Below are 14865 nucleotides of genomic sequence, written 5' to 3'. Positions count from 1 at the left end.
AACTGCTAGCTGCCACCTTCGATTTTTTGAGCATGCTGGGTGATACCATATTTCCTATTGTGCAACTTCTCCTAGATACAAAGTTACACCCTCCAGAGGCATAGTCCTTGAGACTATCCTCTGTTGTAACTATGGACAAATGTTTAGAAATTATTCCACAGATCTCTTTAAATTATGGGCTAGGTTTGGATTTGTCAAATTTAGTGTTGGAACGACTCATTTCATTACCCATCAAAGACATTCTATACGTGAAACTTCTAGTAGGGTTTTAGGTTTATATTCTCTTAAAATCAATGATTCTTTCATCCTCTCACTCTCCAAAAGGAAATCTGCATCCTCAGAACAGTTTTGTTTAATACGTATAAAGTGGCCTTTAACCACTCCAAAACCAGTATGGCTCAGGTGGCAACTTCGGGCGTATAAGGTAGCGTTCAAGGATATGGGTTTCCTGAAGAGGGTACTAGTGATCTTAGCTGAATCAGAATTACCTGTTAAGATAATATCTAAGTAGGGGATACTAATCTTTCATCAGTTACATTTTTAACTTCTTCCCAATAGTTACAAAAATATACATTTAAATTAAAATCATAATATTTTCAAGGATTTAATTGACACTAATTTTGAATAATAGTGCACCCAACGTTTATGTTCAGTTGAGCACTTTACAGCAAATGCTGCTTTTTAAATTATTATAATTTTAAAAAGGCTTGGAAAATCACTGTAAATCCTAATGTAAACTGGTTTAGAATTTTTTTGAGATATAAATTCCAAAATGAAAAATACGGAATTTGAATATCAAAATGTATTCCAAATTCCAAACTTTTGTGTTCCAAAATGCAAAAGCTAGTGTATATTTATTTAAAACATTTGATTACCGCAGTGTACTATCTTTCTGATTGTAATGTGTGTACATATGTATTAAAAATCATATAAAACTATGACATGAAAATATTGCCAAAATGACATAACATAGTGTGGTTCACACATAGGGGTAGATTTATCATACCCTGGGCGGACATGATTCGCTATAGTGATTCATGTCCGCTCTGCATTGCTAAATGCCGACAGCATACGCTAGCAGGGGATGTCAATCAACCCGATCATTTAAGATTGGGCGGATTGAAGTCCACATCATCAGAGGAGGCGGACGAGTTAAGGAGCAGCGGTCTTAAAGGGATACTGAACCCAATTTTTTTTTTTTCGTGATTCAGATAGAGCATGCAATTTTAAGCAACTTTCTAATTTACTCCTATTATCAATTTTTCTTCGTTCTCTTGCTATCTTTATTTGAAAAAGAAGGCATCTAAGCTAAGGAGCCAGCGAATTTGTCGTTCAGAAACTTGGACAGCCCTTGTTTATTGGTGAGTGAATTTATCAACCATTCAGCAAGAACAACACAGTTTGTTCACCAAAAATGGGCCGGCATCTAAACTTACATTTTTGCTTTTTAAATATAGATACCAAGAGAATGAAGAAAATGTTATAATAGGAGTACATTAGAAAGTTGCTTAAAAACAGAATTTATGTTTACCTGATAAATTACTTTCTCCAACGGTGTGTCCGGTCCACGGCGTCATCCTTACTTGTGGGATATTCTCTTCCCCAACAGGAAATGGCAAAGAGCCCAGCAAAGCTGGTCACATGATCCCTCCTAGGCTCCGCCTTCCCCAGTCATTCGACCGACGTAAAGGAGGAATATTTGCATAGGAGAAATCATATGATACCGTGGTGACTGTAGTTAGAGAAAATAAATCATCAGACCTGATTAAAAAACCAGGACGGGCCGTGGACCGGACACACCGTTGGAGAAAGTAATTTATCAGGTAAACATAAATTCTGTTTTCTCCAACATAGGTGTGTCCGGTCCACGGCGTCATCCTTACTTGTGGGAACCAATACCAAAGCTTTAGGACACGGATGATGGGAGGGAGCAAATCAGGTCACCTAGATGGAAGGCACCACGGCTTGCAAAACCTTTCTCCCAAAAATAGCCTCAGAAGAAGCAAAAGTATCAAATTTGTAAAATTTGGTAAAAGTGTGCAGTGAAGACCAAGTCGCTGCCTTACATATCTGATCAACAGAAGCCTCGTTCTTGAAGGCCCATGTGGAAGCCACGGCCCTAGTGGAATGAGCTGTGATTCTTTCAGGAGGCTGCCGTCCGGCAGTCTCATAAGCCAATCTGATGATGCTTTTAAGCCAAAAAGAGAGAGAGGTAGAAGTTGCTTTTTGACCTCTCCTTTTACCAGAATAAACAACAAACAAGGAAGATGTTTGTCTGAAATCCTTTGTAGCCTCTAAATAGAATTTTAGAGCACGAACTACATCCAAATTGTGCAACAAACGTTCCTTCTTTGAAACTGGATTCGGACACAAAGAAGGCACGACTATCTCCTGGTTAATATTTTTGTTAGAAACAACTTTCGGAAGAAAACCAGGTTTAGTACGCAAAACCACCTTATCTGCATGGAACACCAGATAAGGAGGAGAACACTGCAGAGCAGATAACTCTGAAACTCTTCTAGCAGAAGAAATTGCAACCAAAAACAAAACTTTCCAAGATAATAACTTGATATCAACGGAATGTAGGGGTTCAAACGGAACCCCCTGAAGAACTGAAAGAACTAAATTGAGACTCCAAGGAGGAGTCAAAGGTTTGTAAACAGGCTTGATTCTAACCAGAGCCTGAACAAAAGCTTGAACATCTGGCACAGCCGCCAGCTTTTTGTGAAGTAAAACAGATAAAGCAGAAATCTGTCCCTTCAAAGAACTTGCAGATAATCCTTTCTCCAAACCTTCTTGAAGAAAGGATAGAATCTTAGGAATTTTTATCTTGTTCCATGGGAATCCTTTAGATTCACACCAACAGATATATTTTTTCCATATTTTATGGTAGATTTTTCTAGTTACAGGCTTTCTGGCCTGAACAAGAGTATCAATGACAGAATCTGAGAACCCTCGCTTTGATAAAATCAAGCGTTCAATCTCCAAGCAGTCAGTTGGAGTGAGGCCAGATTCGGATGTTCGAACGGACCTTGAACAAGAAGGTCCTGTCTCAAAGGTAGCTTCCATGGTGGAGCCGATGACATATTCACCAGATCTGCATACCAAGTCCTGCGTGGCCACGCAGGAGCTATCAAGATCACAGATACCCTCTCCTGTTTGATCCTGGCTACCAGCCTGGGAATGAGAGGAAACGGTGGGAACACATAAGCTAGGTTGAAGCTCCAAGGTGCTACTAGTGCATCCACTAGAGTCGCCTTGGGATCCCTGGATCTGGACCCGTAGCAAGGAACCTTGAAGTTCTGACGAGACGCCATCAGATCCATGTCTGGAATGCCCCACAATTGAATTATTTGGGCAAAGATTTCCGGATGGAGTTCCCACTCCCCCGGATGAAATGTCTGACGACTCAGAAAATCCGCTTCCCAATTTTCCACTCCTGGGATGTGGATTGCAGACAAGTGGCAGGAGTGAGTCTCCGCCCATTGAATTATTTTGGTCACTTCTTCCATCGCCAGGGAACTCCTTGTTCCCCCCTGATGGTTGATATACGCAACAGTCGTCATGTTGTCTGATTGAAACCGTATGAATTTGGCCTTTGCTAGCTGAGGCCAAGCCTTGAGAGCATTGAATATCGCTCTCAGTTCCAGAATATTTATCGGGAGAAGAGATTCTTCCCGAAACCAAAGACCCTGAGCTTTCAGGGGTTCCCAGACCGCGCCCCAGCCCACCAGACTGGCGTCGGTCGTGACAATGACCCACTCTGGTCTGCGGAAGCTCATCCCTTGTGACAGGTTGTCCAGGGTCAGCCACCAACGGAGTGAATCTCTGGTCCTCTGATCTACTTGTATCGTCGGAGACAAGTCTGTATAATCCCCATTCCACTGACTGAGCATGCACAGTTGTAATGGTCTTAGATGAATTCGCGCAAAAGGAACTATGTCCATTGCCGCGACCATCAAACCTATTACTTCCATGCACTGCGCTATGGAAGGAAGAAGAACAGAATGAAGTACTTGACAAGAGCTTAGAAGTTTTGATTTTCTGGCCTCTGTCAGAAAAATCCTCATTTCTAAGGAGTCTATTATTGTTCCCAAGAAGGGAACTCTTGTTGACGGAGATAGAGAACTTTTTTCTACGTTCACTTTCCACCCGTGAGATCTGAGAAAGGCCAGGACAATGTCCGTATGAGCCTTTGCTTGTGGTAGAGACGACGCTTGAATCAGTATGTCGTCCAAGTAAGGTACTACTGCAATGCCCCTTGGTCTTAGCACCGCTAGAAGGGACCCTAGTACCTTTGTGAAAATTCTTGGAGCAGTGGCTAATCCGAATGGAAGTGCCACAAACTGGTAAAGCTTGTCCAGAAAGGCGAACCTTAGGAACCGATGATGTTCCTTGTGGATAGGAATATGTAGATACGCATCCTTTAAATCCACCGTGGTCATGAATTGACCTTCCTGGATGGTAGGAAGAATTGTCCGAATGGTTTCCATTTTGAACGATGGAACCTTGAGAAATTTGTTTAGGATCTTGAGATCTAAGATTTGTCTGAATGTTCCCTCTTTTTTGGGAACTATGAACAGATTGGAGTAGAATCCCATCCCTTGTTCTCCTAATGGAACCGGATGAATCACTCCCATTTTTAACAGGTCTTCTACACAATGTAAGAATGCCTGTCTTTTTATGTGGTCTGAAGACAATTGAGACCTGTGGAACCTCCCCCTTGGGGGTAGCTCCTTGAATTCCAGAAGATAACCTTGGGAGACTATTTCTAGCGCCCAAGGATCCAGAACATCTCTTGCCCAAGCCTGAGCGAAGAGAGAAAGTCTGCCCCCCACCAGATCCGGTCCCGGATCGGGGGCCAACATCTCATGCTGTCTTGGTAGCAGTGGCAGGTTTCTTGGCCTGCTTACCTTTGTTCCAGCCTTGCATTGGCCTCCAGGCTGGCTTGGTTTGAGAAGTATTACCCTCTTGCTTAGAGGATGTAGAACTTGAGGCTGGTCCGTTTCTGCGAAAGGGACGAAAATTTGGTTTATTTTTAGCCTTAAAAGACCTATCCTGAGGAAGGGCGTGGCCCTTACCCCCAGTGATATCTGAAATAATCTCTTTCAAGTCAGGGCCAAACAGCGTTTTCCCCTTGAAAGGTATGTTAAGCAATTTGTTCTTGGAAGACGCATCCGCTGACCAAGATTTTAGCCAAAGCGCTCTGCGCGCCACAATAGCAAACCCTGAATTTTTCGCCGCTAATCTAGCTAATTGCAAAGTGGCGTCTAAAGTAAAAGAGTTAGCCAATTTAAGAGCGTGAACTCTGTCCATAATCTCCTCATAAGAAGAATCTTTATCGAGCGACTTTTCTAGTTCATCGAACCAGAAACACGCTGCTGTAGTGACAGGAACAATGCATGAAATTGGTTGTAGAAGGTAACCCTGCTGAACAAACATCTTTTTAAGCAAACCCTCTAATTTTTTATCCATAGGATCTTTGAAAGCACAACTATCTTCTATAGGGATAGTAGTGCGTTTGTTTAGAGTAGAAACCGCCCCCTCGACCTTGGGGACTGTCTGCCATAAGTCCTTTCTGGGGTCGACCATAGGAAACAATTTCTTAAATATAGGGGGAGGGACAAAAGGTATGCCGGGCCTTTCCCATTCTTTGTTTACAATGTCCGCCACCCGCTTGGGTATAGGAAAAGCTTCGGGGGGCCCCGGGACCTCTAGGAACTTGTCCATCTTACATAATTTCTCTGGAATGACCAAATTGTCACAATCATCCAGAGTAGACAACACCTCCTTAAGCAGAGCGCGGAGATGTTCCAATTTAAATTTGAATGTAATCACATCAGGTTCAGCTTGTTGAGAAATTTTCCCTGAATCTGAAATTTCTCCCTCAGACAAAACCTCCCTGGCCCCCTCAGACTGGTGTAGGGGCATGTCAGAACCATTATCATCAGCGTCCTCATGCTCTTCAGTATTTTCTAAAACAGAGCAGTCGCGCTTTCGCTGATAAGTGGGCATTTTGGCTAAAATGTTTTTGATAGAATTATCCATTACAGCCGTTAATTGTTGCATAGTAAGGAGTATTGGCGCACTAGATGTACTAGGGGCCTCCTGTGTGGGCAAGACTGGCGTAGACGAAGGAGGGGATGATGCAGTACCATGCTTACTCCCCTCACTTGAGGAATCATCTTGGGCATCATTTTCTCTAAATTGTTTGTCACATACATCACATCTATTTAAATGAGAAGGAACCTTGGCTTCCTCACATACAGAACATAGTCTATCTGATAGTTCAGACATGTTAAACAGGCATGAACTTGATAACAAAGTACAAAAAACATTTTTAAATAAAACCGTTACTGTCACTTAAATTTTAAACTGAACACACTTTATTACTGAATATGTGAAAAAGTATGAAGGAATTGTTCAAAATTCACCAAAATTTCACCACAGTGTCTTAAAGCCTTAAAAGTATTGCACACCAAATTTGAAAGCTTTAACTCTTAAAATAACGGAACCGGAGCCGTTTTTATATTTAACCCCTATACAGTCCCTGGTATCTGCTTTGCTGAGACCCAACCAAGCCCAGAGGGGAATACGATACCAAATGACGCCTTCAGTAAGCTCTTTCTATGTATCTGAGCTCCTCACACATGCATCTGCATGCCTTGCTTCCCAAAAACAACTGCGCATTAGTGGCGCGAAAATGAGGCTCTGCCTATGATTAGAGAAGGCCCCCAGTGAAAAAGGTGTCCAATACAGTGCCTGCCGTTTCTTTAACATAATTCCCAAGAATAAAATAACTCCTCAAAGCTATAAACTATTAAAAATGCTTATAAATCAATCGTTTTAGCCCAGAAAAATGTCTACCAGTCTTTAAAGCCCTTGTGAAGCCCTTTATTCTTATTTAATAAAAATGGCTTACCGGATCCCATAGGGAAAATGACAGCTTCCAGCATTACCAAGTCTTGTTAGAAATGTGTCATACCTCAAGCAGCAAAAGTCTGCTCACTGTTTCCCCCAACTGAAGTTAATTCCTCTCAACAGTCCTGTGTGGAAACAGCCATCGATTTTAGTAACGGTTGCTAAAATCATTTTCCTCTTACAAACAGAAATCTTCATCTCTTTTCTGTTTCAGAGTAAATAGTACATACCAGCACTATTTTAAAATAACAAACTCTTGATTGAAGAATAAAAACTACATTTAAACACCAAAAAACTCTAAGCCATCTCCGTGGAGATGTTGCCTGTGCAACGGCAAAGAGAATGACTGGGGAAGGCGGAGCCTAGGAGGGATCATGTGACCAGCTTTGCTGGGCTCTTTGCCATTTCCTGTTGGGGAAGAGAATATCCCACAAGTAAGGATGACGCCGTGGACCGGACACACCTATGTTGGAGAAATTGCATGCTCTATCTAAATCACAAAAGAAAAAAAATTGGGTTCAGTGTCCCTTTAAGACCGCTGCTTTTTAACTCCCGTTTCCAGCGAACCTGAAGGTTTGCACAGAAACAGCTGCATATTGCAGCATTCAGGGGTTAGTAAATCGCCCCCTTAGTCCCATTTCCTCTCCAAACTGTCCCAGTTTATAGATGCAAATATTCTGAAATCCAATCTATTCTGAAATGCTAAGCTATTCTGGTCCCAATCAGTTAGGATAAAGGGCTTTGTACCTGTATTTAGATGTGAAACATTTTATCGTACGCAATATAAAGATTTTTTAGGTAAAGCCACAGCAAAACTATTGTATCAATCATTATGAAATGTGGCATGGATACAAATCTCATGGTTGATTCATTTATTGTATGATAAAGCAAACAGTAGGTCCAGAGTAGATCTAAACTAGCAATATTTTTTGTTTTTACTCGAGAATGTGCAGTAGAAAAGCTTAATTTGGTAAATTATATGCAGTTGAGTCGCCAATTTCAATGCAGAATTGATAACTTTAATATCAATGTTTGGAGTTATGAGCATCTTAATTGTATATTGACTTTGGGTCTTATGTTATGTGCATTTTAAGTATATGTTACTTTCGGACATGTTGAGCTTTTTAATCTCATTAAATTGAGCAGTGAACAGTCTTGGCTAAGAGCTTGGCCAGCCCAGACCTGACTGATGTTAAAAGTCAATGTATTTGCAATATATGAGCCCCAACACTAGATTATTTTCACTAACTTATTTTTTCCACAAACACACACAAAACTAACAATAAAAACCAAAAATATATTAATTACATATAGGAGATCAAAGAAATTGCCTAGATTACAAAATGTAGAAAACAAATGGAATTAAAAAATGATGAGGATCCCCAACTGGTTGTATTCAAGAATGTATGGAGTGTAGACAAATGTCCCGCCCACCTGAATTTAGATTTTTATGTCAAATCATGTAAACATTGATCTATATTACTAAGTCACTTAATTATTATTGTTGGGATATATTTTATTTTCTCTCACGTTGGAAAAATTTCTGTGGACGTCCATGTTTGTGTTCCCTCACTATCTTAGGCTGCAGTAGAAGCATAGCGCTGTAAGGTTTGATTGAAAAACTGCTATTTTTGACTTATAGTATGGAAGCACAGCAAACCACCAAAGTGGAACAATAAAAATATCTTCTATAATAAATACTTCTTTTGTTCTCAGGTATTGTAATTTACAGAGATTGATGTCTATCTAGTACATTCAGCTTCCTAAAGGCCAAAAATACAAGTTGTGAAAAACAGATTATAGCTTGAACTTATCTATTCAAAATGAAGAAAGGGCCTCATGCCTCTGTAATACAATATGTAAGATATGTAATCACTAAAGTAATGCGACTGCCCCCGATACTACTCCAGGTGATGGTAAAAAAAATAAAAATAATAATAGCTTGCTGGCATGCTGACCCTTTTTATTCAAGCTACAATAAGTGCTGAGTGCTCTATTTACTATATATAGAGACAACATATCCGTGTAAACATCTCATGACTTGTGCATCCTTAATTTTCTGAACATGATAACAGCAATTTGCTTGGAAGCTCAGAAGCAAACACTCTTGCAGATGAGGAATAAAAATCAGCACTCATATTGTTAGAGATGTTTTAAATTACATTTACCAATACATATGGCTAGTGAAAAGCGTATTGTGTATGTTGCTGTAATCAGTGTTATCATATTCACAGTTATATTGACCTTTATATTATGAATATAAGTGTTTGACTTTTACATACATACAATACTGAAATGTGTATGTTATTTTTATTATCAGTGGTTTATAGATTCATATTAAAAGAACAAAAGTTAATTATTTTTTTATCATAAATAACTTTATACTCAAAACTTACGCCTAGATTTAGAGTTTGGCGTTAGCCGTCAAAACCAGCGTTACTGGGTCCTAACGCTGGTTTTGGGCTACCGCTGGTATTTAGAGTCAGTCAGGAAAGGGTCTAACGCTCACTTTGCAGCCGCGACTTTTCCATACCGCAGATCCCCTTACGCCATTTGCGTATCCTATCTTTTCAATGGGATCTTTCTAACGCCGGTATTTAGAGTCTTGGCTGAAGTGAGCGTTAGAAATCTAACGACAAAACTCTAGCCGCAGCAAAAAGCCAGGAGTTAAGAGCTTTCTGGGCTAACGCCAGTTCATAAAGCTCTTAACTACTGAGCTCTAAAGTACACTAACACCCATAAACTACCTATGTACCCCTAAACCGAGGCCCCCCCACATCGGCGCCACTCTAATAATTTTTTTAACCCCTAATCTGCCGACCACACACCGCTGCAACCTACGTTATCCCTATGTACCCCTAATCTGCTGCCCCTAACACCGCAGACCCCTATATTATATTTATTAACCCCTAATCTGCCCCCCCAACGTCGCCGCTACCTACCTACAATTATTAACCCCTAATCTGCCGACCGGACCTCACCGCTACTATAATAAAGTTATTAACCCCTAATCCGCCTCACTCCCACCTCAATAACCCTATAATAAATAGTATTAACCCCTAATCTGCCCTTCCTAACATCACCGACACCTAACTTCAAGTATTAACCCTTAATCTGCCGACCGGACCTCACCGCTACTCTAACAAATTTATTAACCCCTAAAGCTAAGTCTAACCCTAACCCTAACACCCCCCCTAAGTTAAATATAATTTAAATCTAACGAAATAAAATAAATCTTATTAAATAAATTATTCCTATTTAAAGCTAAATACTAACCTGTAAAATAAACCCTAATATAGCTACAATATAAATTATAATTATATTGTAGCTATTTTAGGATTAATATTTATTTTACAGGTAACTTTGTATTTATTTTAACTAGGTACAATAGCTATTAAATAGTTAATAACTATTTAATAGCTACCTAGTTAAAATAATTACAAAATTACCTGTAAAATAAATCCTAACCTAAGTTACAATTAAACCTAACACTACACTATCAATAAATTAATTAAATAAAATACCTACAATTATCTACAATTAAACCTAACACTACGCTATCAATAAATTAATTACATAAAATACCTACAAATAAATACAATTAAATAAACTAACTATAGTACAAAAAATAAAAAAGAACTAAGTTACAAAAAATAAAAAAATAATTTACAAACATTAGAAAAATATTACAACAATTTTAAGCTAATTACACCTACTCTAAGCCCCCGAATAAAATAACAAAGCCCCCCAAAATAAAAAAAATTCCCTACCCTTTTCTAAAATAAAAATAGAAAAGCTCTTTTACCTTACCAGCCCTTAAAAGGGCCTTTTGCGGGGCATGCCCCAAAGAATTCTGATCTTTTGCCTGAAAAAAAAACATACAATACCCCCCCCAACATTACAACCCACCACCCACATACCCCTAATCTAACCCAAACCCCCCTTAAATAAACCTAACACTAAGCCCCTGAAGATCTTCCTACCTTATCTTCACCACGCCAGGTATCACCGATCAGTCCAGAAGAGCCTCCGAAGTCTTCATCCAAGCCCAAGCGGGGGCTGAAGAGATCCATCATCGGGCTGAAGAGGTCAATCATCGGGCTGATCCAAGCGGCGGCTGAAGAGGTCCATCATCGGGCAGAAGTCTTCATCTTATCCGGGCAGAAGAGGACATCCGGACCGGTAGACATCTTCATCCAAGCCGCATCTTCTATCTTCATCCATACGGAGCGGAGCGGAGCCATCTTCTTCCAGCTGACGCGGATCCATCCTCTTCTACCGACGCCTACTCGCCGAATGATGGCGTCCCTCGAATTCCGATTGGCTGATAGGATTCTATCAGCCAATCGGAATTAAGGTAGGAAAATTCTGATTGGCTGATGGAATCAGCCAATCAGATTCAAGTTCAATCCGATTGGCTGATCCAATCAGCCAATCAGATTGAGCTTGCATTCTATTGGCTGATCGGAACAGCCAATAGAATGCGAGCTCAATCTGATTGGCAGCCAATCAGAATTTTCCTAACTTAATTCGAGGGACGCCATCTTGGATGACGTCATTTAAAGGAACCGTCAATCGGCGAGTAGGCGTCGGTAGAAGAGGATGGATCCGCGTCGGCTGGAAGAAGATGGCTCCGCTCCGGATGGATGAAGATAGAAGATGCGGCTTGGATGAAGATGTCTACCGGTCCGGATGTCCTCTTCTGCCCGGATAGGTTGAAGACTTCTGCCCGATGATGGACCTCTTCAGCCGCCGCTTGGATCAAGACTTCAGCCCGATGATGGACCTCTTCAGCCCGATGATGGACCTCTTCAGCCCGATGATGGATCTCTTCAGCCCCCGCTTGGGCTTGGATGAAGACTTCGGAGGCTCTTCTGGACCGATCGGTGATACCCGGCGTGGTGAAGATAAGGTAGGAAGATCTTCAGGGGCTTAGTGTTAGGTTTATTTAAGGGGGGTTTGGGTTAGATTAGGGGTATGTGGGTGGAGGGTTGTAATGTTGGAGGGGTATTGTATGTTTTTTTTTCAGGCAAAAGAGCAGAATTCTTTGGGGCATGCCCCGCAAAAGGCCCTTTTAAGGGCTGGTAAGGTAAAAGAGCTTTTCTATTTTTATTTTAGAATAGGGTAGGGATTTTTTTTATTTTGGGGGGCTTTGTTATTTTATTAGGGGGCTTAGAGTAGGTGTAATTAGCTTAAAATTGTTGTAAACTTTTTCTAATGTTTGTAAATTATTTTATATTTTTTGTACTTTAGTTAGTGTATTTATTTGTAGGTATTTGTATTTAATTTATTTATTGATAGTGTAGTGTTAGGTTTAATTGTAGATAATTGTAGGTATTTTATTTAATTAATTTATAGTGTAGTGTTAGGTTTAATTGTAACTTAGGTTAGGATTTATTTTACAGGTACTTTTGTAATTATTTTAACTAGGTAGCTATTAAATAGTTCTTAACTATTTAATAGCTATTGTACCTGGTTAAAATAAATACAAAGTTGCCTGTAAAATAAATATTAATCCTAAAATAGCTACAATATAATTATTATTTATATTGTAGCTATATTAGGGTTTATTTTACAGGTAAGTATTTAGCTTTAAATAGGAATAATTTATTTAATAAGAGTTAATTTATTTAGTTAGATAAAAATTGTATTTAACTTAGGGGGGTGTTAGTGTTAGGGTTAGACTTAGCTTTAGGGGTTAATAAATTTATTAGAGTAGCGGTGAGGTCCGGTTGGCAGATTAGGGGTTAATACTTGAAGTTAGGTGTCGGCGATGTAAGGGAGGGCAGAATAGGGGTTAATACTATTTATTATAGGGTTATTGAGGTGGGAGTGAGGCAGATTAGGGGTTAATAACTTTATTATAGTAGCGGTGAGGTCCGGTCGGCAGATTAGGGGTTAATACAGGGAGTGCAGAATTATTAGGCAAGTTGTATTTTTGAGGATTCATTTTATTATTGAACAACAACCATGTTCTCAATGAACCCAAAAAACTCATTAATATCAAAGCTGAATAGTTTTGGAAGTAGTTTTTAGTTTGTTTTTAGTTATAGCTATTTTAGGGGGATATCTGTGTGTGCAGGTGACTATCACTGTGCATAATTATTAGGCAACTTAACAAAAAACAAATATATACCCATTTCAATTATTTATTTTTACCAGTGAAACCAATATAACATCTCAACATTCACAAATATACATTTCTGACATTCAAAAACAAAACAAAAACAAATCAGTGACCAAAATAGCCACCTTTCTTTGCAAGGACACTCAAAAGCCTGCCATCCATGGATTCTGTCAGTGTTTTGATCTGTTCACCATCAACATTGCGTGCAGCAGCAACCACAGTCTCCCAGACACTGTTCAGAGAGGTGTACTGTTTTCCCTCCTTGTAAATCTCACATTTGATGATGGACCACAGGTTCTCAATGGGGTTCAGATCAGGTGAACAAGGAGGCCATGTCATTAGATTTTCTTCTTTTATACCCTTTCTTGCCAGCCACGCTGTGGAGTACTTGGACGTGTGTGATGGAGCATTGTCCTGCATGAAAATCATGTTTTTCTTGAAGGATGCAGACTTCTTCCTGTACCACTGCTTGAAGAAGGTGTCTTCCAGAAACTGGCAGTAGGACTGGGAGTTGAGCTTAACTCCATCCTCAACCCGAAAAGGCCCCACAAGCTCATCTTTGATGATACCAGCCCAAACCAGTACTCCACCTCCACCTTGCTGGCGTCTGAGTCGGACTGGAGCTCTCTGCCCTTTACCAATCCAGCCACGGGCCCATCCATCTGGCCCATCAAGACTCACTCTCATTTCATCAGTCCATAAAACCTTAGAAAAATCAGTCTTGAGATATTTCTTGGCCCAGTCTTGACGTTTCAGCTTGTGTGTCTTGTTCAGTGGTGGTCGTCTTTCAGCCTTTCTTACCTTGGCCATGTCTCTGAGTATTGCACACCTTGTGCTTTTGGGCACTCCAGTGATGTTGCAGCTCTGAAATATGGCCAAACTGGTGGCAAGTGGCATCTTGGCAGCTGCACGCTTGACTTTTCTCAGTTCATGGGCAGTTATTTTGCGCCTTGGTTTTTCCACACGCTTCTCGCGACCCTGTTGACTATTTTGAATGAAACGCTTGATTGTTCGATGATCACGCTTCAGAAGCTTTGCAATTTTAATAGTGCTGCATCCCTCTGCAAGATATATCACTATTTTTGACTTTTCTGAGCCTGTCAAGTCCTTCTTTTGACCCATTTTGCCAAAGGAAAGGAAGTTGTCTAATAATTATGCACACCTGATATAGGGTGTTGATGTCATTAGACCACACCCCTTCTCATTACAGAGATGCACATCACCTAATATGCTTAATTGGTAGTAGGCTTTCGAGCCTATACAGCTTGGAGTAAGACAACATGCATAAAGAGGATGATGTGGTCAAAATACTCATTTGCCTAATAATTCTGCACTCCCTGTAAGTGTAGGTAGGTGGCGGCGACGTTGGGGGCGGCAGATTAGGGGTTAATAAATATAATATAGGGGTCGGCGGTATTAGGGGCAGCAGATTAGGGGTACATAGGGATAACGTAGGTGGCGGCGGTGTACGGAGCGGCAGATTAGGGGTTAAAAAAATATGCAGGGGTCAGCGATAGCGGGGGCAGCAGATTAGGGGTTAATAAGTGTAAGGTTAGGGGTGTTTAGACTCGGGGTACATGTTAGGGTGTTAGGTGCAGACATAGGAAGTGTTTCCCCATAGGAAACAATGGGGCTGCGTTAGGAGCTGAAAGCTGCTTTTTTGCAGGTGTTATTTTTTTTTTCAGCTCAAACGGCCCCATTGTTTCCTATGGGGAAATTGTGCACGAGCACGTTTTTGAAGCTGGCCGCGTCCGTAAGCACCGCTGGTATTGAGAGTTGCAGTGGCGGTAAATATGATATACGCTCCCTTTTTGGAG

General features: G+C 40.5%; 1 protein-coding gene across 1 annotated transcript in view; it reads right to left on the bottom strand.

Moving 5' to 3' along the window:
- PDK3 (pyruvate dehydrogenase kinase 3) overlaps positions 1-14865 on the bottom strand; it is a 301385-nt gene that overhangs the window by 64688 nt on the left and 221832 nt on the right. The window lies entirely within an intron of this gene.

This window comes from Bombina bombina, chromosome 3 (assembly GCF_027579735.1).
Source record: "Bombina bombina isolate aBomBom1 chromosome 3, aBomBom1.pri, whole genome shotgun sequence".
NCBI classification, from domain to species: Eukaryota; Metazoa; Chordata; class Amphibia; order Anura; family Bombinatoridae; genus Bombina; species Bombina bombina.
The sequence above is the reverse complement of the archived record's forward strand: the minus strand, read 5'-3'. Positions and strand labels throughout refer to the sequence as shown.